Source organism: Eubalaena glacialis, chromosome 7 (genome assembly GCF_028564815.1).
Source record: "Eubalaena glacialis isolate mEubGla1 chromosome 7, mEubGla1.1.hap2.+ XY, whole genome shotgun sequence".
NCBI classification, from domain to species: Eukaryota; Metazoa; Chordata; class Mammalia; order Artiodactyla; family Balaenidae; genus Eubalaena; species Eubalaena glacialis.
Window position 1 is genome coordinate 15,386,078 of NC_083722.1, and position 7,730 is coordinate 15,393,807.

Sequence of the window (7,730 nt, forward strand, 5' to 3'; positions counted from 1 at the left end):
ATATTCTAACAAGAAAAAAAGTAAAACACAAAGAAGAATTTAGATAAAAATGCAATGAGAAGCAACTTATAAGCAGTAAAATCTATAAGTAATAGCTGAATAAATAGTATAATAAACTTTGATAATTGAAATTGAAATTCCAGATGATAGCATGGGTTAGTTGGGTTGGGGGCAGGAGGGTTACTGAGTAGAACCCCAGAATAAAAAATATTCTAACATATCTATCTTCTTTGAGGGAATGAGAAATTAACTGAATAACATGAGACTTTATTAGGAAACTCTAATAAGCTTATTTATGTGTGATAAAAATGCAAAGATAATAACAGAAGGATAAAAATTAAAAGTATAGCTTTAAACCAATAGAGGAAAAAACAGAGCAAAGAATTCTTGAACAATTCAACAGAAGGCAAGAGGAGAAAAATAAATGAAACAATGAGAAAGTAAGGTAAACAGAAAACACATGGAAAAAGAAACTAGACATAAGCCTAAAGATCTTAATAACCATAGTAAATATGAATAACTTATCAAAAGACAGAAAATCTCAGAATGAATAAAACAACATGCAAATATAGGCTGTTTACCAAATACATACAGCTGAAACAAGAGGAATTAGAGAGGTTGAAAATAAGGAAATGAAAAAAGTACAAACCAGTCAAATACTAGCAAAAAAGAAAGAAGATATAAGAAGATATAATGATATTAAATCTGTCAAAATAGAATCCAGGAAACACAGAAAGACATTTCATATATAAATAAATGCAAAAAATCTATTAATGAGATGTAAAGTTTTGAACTTGAATGAACCTGAATAAAGCTTAAAATATGTACAAAGCAAAATCTGATAGAAACATAAAGAGAAACAGACAAACCTACAATCATAGTACATGTCTCTCATATACTGACAGATCAAGTACACAAAAAAAAAGCAAGGATGTGGAAGATTTGAACAATATAATGAACAAGTCTGATGTAACAGATTTATATAGAACTTTGCATCCAAAACCAGGGAATGTACATTCTTTTCAAACACACAAAGACCATTTGCAAAGACTGTTCTAGACATAAAGGAAGTCTCAGCAAATTCTACACTGTTAGTACCAAAATGGCCAGATTCACATATAGTGAAACTAGAAGTCACCCTTTCTTCCCAACTCGGTATATATGGGCAGGTTTTTTGTTTGTTTGGTTTTTGGTTTTTGGTTTTTTCCCACATGTAAATAATTAATGAGTTAAGCACGAAAACAAAATGGAAATTACAAAATATTTAATAATAAGAAAAAAATCCTATATTTCAGGGCCAGTGGGATAAGGGCAATGTGGTTCTCAGAGGAGAATTTATAAACTTTAAATTATTTCTTAAAAACAAGAGAGAGTAAGTAAATTTTTCTACAGAATATGCTAGAAAAGGAATAACAAAATAATCCCAAATGGGAAGATATAAAGGTAAAACCCCCAAATGATAATAAGCACACAAAAAAATTAGAATTGATTAAACAAAACAAACCTTTGCCTCATTTAAAACACTAATACTTTTATCAGTATATTAAAGAAAAAAATGAAATAATAACAAATAAGTTCAAAATAAAACATAAGCAATAAATGTAACTATAAATAAAGATATTTTTAATTTTTAAATTATAACAGAACATTCCAAAATTGCCAATAAACTTGAAAATCTGGATGAAATGGACAATTTTCTGGAAAAACATAAAGTACCGAAGAGAAGTAGAAAACCTGTGAACAGAACAATTAGCACAGGATAAAATGAAAAAAACTGGCCAGTGTTCTAGTATCCCAATGTTACTGGTATCATATCAAATAAGATTTTATCTACTTAAATACACTTAACCTGGCACTGTTCTAATTTCTAGTGGTAAGATTTTGTGGACACTAAAATGAACTATGAATCAGAACTTAAACAGCCCCTGTATCCCACACCTATAGAAAACACCTGGTTGTTCTTGCAAATATGACAGACTTTACTAATTTTGCTCTGGTTTTTTTAAAAATTAAAAACCATAACAATGGAGGTAATAAAGGAATTGTCTGAAGGCACCCAATGGCATTCATAATCACATTAAATTTATAATTTCCTTTGTCTTGAAATTGTTCATATTTCACAGAGACTATGCTTTTCAAGTTTCCAGATATAATAACAAATGCCTAAGGTGTGCTTGATGAGGAAACTGTAAGAGAATAAACTTGCAGAAACATATGAAAAAGTTCTTCTTTTCGGTATTCCAGATATCTAAATGAAATAGAGAGAGACAGAGAGGTAAAAATAAGTAATTGTTTCTTAAACTACAATTAATAATAAGTCATTAATACTGATAATCACTGTGGTAAGCAGGATAATGTCCCCTCCAACGATAACCACACCCTAATCCCTGGATTGCTGTATATATTACCCAATATGAAAAAAAAAGACTTGCAGATGTAATTAAGATTAAGAACCATACCGGAGGGAGAGATTATCCTCAATTATCTAGGTGGGTCCCACCTAGTCACATGAGCCCTAAATGCCAAGAATGTTCCCTGGGTAGAGCCAGAGACCCTGTAGAAAGGAAGGTCAGAGATTCCATGTGTGAGAAGGATATGACACCCCATTGCTGGTTCTGAGATGTAGGGCAGCCACATGCAAAGGTGGCAAAGAGGTTTCTAGGAACTAAGCCCCTGGCTGACAGAGCGAAGGAACCCTCAAATGCTAAGGCAGTCCTACGACCACAAGGAACTGAATTCTGCCGTCGACCTGAGTGAGCTCGGACACAGAGTCTTCCCCAGAGCCTCAAGAAAGGAACGCAGCTCTGCCATCCCTTGATTTCAGTCATGTAAAATCTCAAGTAGAGAAACTAGATGAGCCAAACTATTTAAACTTCTGACCCACAGAAACCATGAGAAAACAAACAGAAAATGGGTGTTGTGTAAATCACTGAATTTGTGGTCATTTTTATAGCAATAGAAAACGAATACAATCACAAACCAAAATAACAAATATAAAGATGCTTACTTTATATCTGTAGACCTTATTCGGCACACACAAGAGTAACTCTTTTCCCCATGATGTGGAGTAGACATTCCCCAATACTGAACTCACCAAATATGAAGACACTTTCCATAAGGTCAGCCATATCTTTACTTCTATACGTGTCAGCAAGTTTTGATGAAATGAAACCACTGCTTTGTTCTACTGGCATTTCCGCATATGGTAATGGATCTATGTTTTCTGTTAGGTGCCAGATAGCACAGGGACACCAACCACTTAACAGTATCATTTCAAACGTGGAGGAAAGCAAAAGTTAAGGAATCCTTGACTTTAAATTAGAGACAAGAAGCTCCATGACCATATTAAGGTCCATGATTTTTTATTTGAACTGACCACACACCTGTGTTAGGATTTTTGTCCCATTGTGAATCTGTACCCTAAATTACATCACCGCTACACAATACTGAAATCACCCTCATTATCTAGGACACCTTTACCAGGCAGTAAAAGCAATTTAAAATACTAAGGCTCTGAGCCATCTGTCATTAGAAGTGTCCAATTATATTATGCAAGTTCCTTGGAAAGTTTCCATAGTGTAGGATCTCCCTAACCCACATCGACAAACTGATTTTAAAAAGGCACCTATTTTACCATTTGACATTTCATATTGTTTTGTATCTGATACCAGGTGGACAATTTGGCAGGTAGAGGAACTTCCTAAGAAATTCAAGCTACTCATCTATAGTCAACATGAATTATTTGCCTTAAATATAACTTTTTTGAAAGACACAGATTATTTTAGATTTCTGTCACCACACTGTCTTGGTGACAACATATGCAAACCATATAGGAATATTTTTTAACTGGATGCCAAATGTCTGGGATTTTAGGTCCGGCTGTAAAGATGATATAAACAAACGAGTTCCTGATGTTTCTTATTAGAGGATGCCAAGAATCAATACATTGCTCAATAATCAAGAACAAGAGTCAATCATTCTGAGTTGACTTGCAAGCCTTGACAGTCTCAATAAATAGGGAGCTGGAGGCTTATGAGAATATCCAGCACCTACTCTGAGAACTTTTTATAATCCCTTTGCTGTTAGATAGAAAACTGAATTCCTGCCTTGGTACTGGAGGGTTCCAAGACTGTCCAGAACACAAGATGTGCAGTCTAAGACTCATGCTAACTATTTTTTAATTGAAAGTTACCTCTCAGGAAAATTAACTGCAGAACCATTCTTCTTGATGTAAAAAACTACATTCTATTTCATCATCTGGCATTAACTTTTTTTCAGCAACACCTATTGAAAACTAAGAACCCAATGCGAAGGCAACACATAGACCTAGTTCATTTTAAGTTAAAATGTAGAATCACTTGGGATATCTCTACTCACAAGCACAGCACAGAGACAACCTAATAAAAAAGTACAAATTAACTGGTTACAACTTGATGTTACTTTTGAAGAAAGAATTGTATATATGTGAAACAAATACTCCTGGTCAAAGTTTGTGTATTTATTTATTTATGTATTTATTATTTATTGAATTCCTGCAGTGAGCTGATTAGCCAAGGGCAATCTTGCAGCAAGAAAATGATGACTTGTTAAATAACTCTTCTTTCCTTTTCTGTACAGCTCTGCTCATTAGCAGATTTGGGACGTACCTCCTGTGGGTGATAGAACCTAATAAACCTTATTCATTCTAAAATTAAAAAAAAAAAAAAGTTGAATGCTTACCACGTACCAGATGATGTAAGAACAAAGCAACAGAAGACAGAGTTTCCTTTTTTTTTTAATAAATTTATTTATTTTATTTATTTATTTTTGGCTGTGTTGGGTCTTCGTTGCTGTGTGCCGGCTTTCTCTAGTTGCGGCGAGTGGGGGCTACTCTTCATTGTGGTGCGCGGGCTTCTCATCGCGGTGGCTTCTCTTGTTGCGGAGCACGGGCTCTAGGCGCATGGGCTTCAGTAGTTGTGGCACTTGGGCTCAGTAGTTGTGGCTCACGGGCTCTAGAGCGCAGGCTCAGTAGCTGTGGTGCACGGGCTTAGTTGCAGCATGTGGGATGTTCCCGGACCAGGGCTCGAACCCATGTCCCCTGCATTGGCAGGCGGATTCTTAACCACTGCGCCACCCGGGAAGCCCCAGAAGACAGAGTTTCTGATAACAAATAGTAGGATTTCACAGTTCCATAAAGAGACTCTGCATATACTTTTTATTTCTGAGTTTAAATGCATTTTATTTTTAGACAACCCACATAACATGTTTTTTTTTTCTCAAAAACAATGCCTCCACTCCAAATAAATCAACATCAAAACGAAGAGCTCAAGATGCCATCAGTCCCATTTGTCTAAGTCCTGGTGTTGCGTAGATGAAAAGCAGCAGCCACCCAGTTATGACGAGCAAGGGATCCAAACAGCCAAATTTGTTAACATTTTTCCATTTCTAGACCATCCTTAAAGAAAGTCATATATGGCATCATACTATCCTCACGGTAGTCCAGCAGAGCAGCCATGCCATCTGGATTCATGTTTTCACCAATAAAGAACTGATCGTTTTTGAAATTAGCAAGGATGTGCTTGATTTCTTCTGCAGCCCCTGTCATACAAGGTTTTACTCTTTCTGGTCTCTGTTCTTCAAGCTTCCCTTTGATTGACTTCATGTAATCTTTGATGTGCTTCTTGTTGGCTTCTTTTGTGAAGCTGGTTTCCTGCAAGTGATGGTTCATGACAATATCCACACCGGTGATTACTGTGCTTTCGGTACCTTAGCCCTCGGGGCCTTCAGCGGATGCATTTCCACCAATGAGCGAGTCATCAGTGTTACCCTCTGTTCTACTGACCATCTTCCCCTCCACCTCCGGACCAGCCCGTCCGTGACCTTCCGGATCTTGTAGATGTCGGAGAACATCTCATCATGGCTGATGAGGTCCCGGTAGATGATCATGCTGGCGACTGCAGGGAGACAACGGTGGCACTAGCTTAGTAGGAGCCCGGAGCTCAGAGCTAGGGCGGTGCAGCCGGAGCGGCGCTCTGGGGGAGGGGCAAGCGGGCAGAAAAAGAGCTGCATATAATTTTATAATGAAAAGAATACTTACAGAAATATCATGTCTCTATTTTTTTTTTAGGAGTTCACATAAATAACTTATTAGGGACCAGCCCACATTTTTTATATTTCATAATTTAAAAAAATTACATCACCCATTTCTACACACTTCCAAAGCATGCAACAATTCGAGGTTTTATAATTATTTTTTATAGCATCCATTTAAAAAAATAAAGGCTTATCACAGAGAAGCAAACATGCACTTTAATCACAGAGAAGCAAATATGCACTTTAATCAGAACATCCTCAATCATCCTATAGGATAGATACCTTCCATGAAAGTATTCTACAGAATTCCCCTGTCCAATACTGTAGCCAGTAGAGATATGTGGCTATTTAAATTTAAACTCTTTGGGGGGGCCTCCCTGGTGGTGCAGTGGTTAAGAATCCGCCTGCCAATGCAGGGGACATGGGTTCGAGCCCTGGTCCGGGAAGATCCCACATGCCGTGGAGCAACTAAGCCCATGCACCACAACCACTGAGCCTGCTCTCTAAAGCCCGCGAGCCTGTGCTCCACAACAAGAGAAGCCACTGCAATGAGAAGCCCATACACTGCAACGAAGAGTAGCCCCCACTCGCCACAACTAGAGAAAGCCCGCGTGCAGCAACGAAGACCCAAAGCAGCCCAAAATAAAATGAATATAATAAATTAAATAAATAAATTTAAATTCTTTTTTTATTTGAAGTATAATTGATTTATAATGTTTCAGATGTCCAGCAAAGTGATTCAGTTATGTATATATGTATATTCTTTTTCAGATTCTTTTCCATTACAGGTTATTATAAGATATTGAATATAGTTCTCTGTGCTATACAGTAGGTCCTTATTGTTTATTTTATATATAGCAGTGTGTATCAGTTAATCCCAAATTCCTAATTTATCCCCTGCCTTTCCACTTTGGTAACCCTAAGTTTGTTCTCTATGTCTGTAAGTCTATTTCTGTTTTGTAAATAAGTTCATTTGTATCATATTTTAGATTCCACATATAAGTGATATCGTATGGTATTTGTCTTTCTCTTTCTGACTTACTTCACTTAGTATGATAATCTCTAGGTCCATCCATAAAAATTCAGCTCCTCAGTTACACAAGTCACCTTTCAAGGCTCAAGAGACACAGTGGCTAGTGGCTACCATATCACAGCACAGAATATTTTATTCATCACAGAGAATTCTGTTGGACTGCACAGTTGTCACCATAATTATCTTTATCCACAAAGAATGATACTGTCTTGACCCAATGTCTTAGCCTTTTTGTACAATTGTAGACTGTAAAGATGTCTGAGAACATGTATATCAACACATTATTACCTGAGGGAACTAACGCTTGGAAAGTTTTAGGTAACAGAAAGATAACTCGAGGTTTTTCTCTACATTCTGAAGTCCATCTTGCATTGAAATCTTTAGTCTTCCAGTTCCTGCCAGGAGTATGGTGGCTGATCGAAATCTAGGGCTCAGGTGATCAGATTTTATCTACTATGACAGTGCTGATTGAATCGTAATAGCTGCTCGATTCAGGCTTGCGAGCTCAGAGAGAAAAAGTGGTTTGATGTATTAATGACGACTTGCAGGCTGAGAGCTGATTTTGTACTTGCCAGGCATTTTCTGTTACTAAAAATATTAGCTAGCAACTAATAAGCACACACAT

General features: G+C 36.8%; 1 pseudogene; it reads right to left on the bottom strand.

The window, feature by feature from the left end:
- Window positions 1-5,407: 5,407 nt before the first annotated feature.
- Window positions 5,408-5,961, bottom strand: LOC133094323 (translationally-controlled tumor protein-like; annotated as a pseudogene).
- Window positions 5,962-7,730: the final 1,769 nt, after the last annotated feature.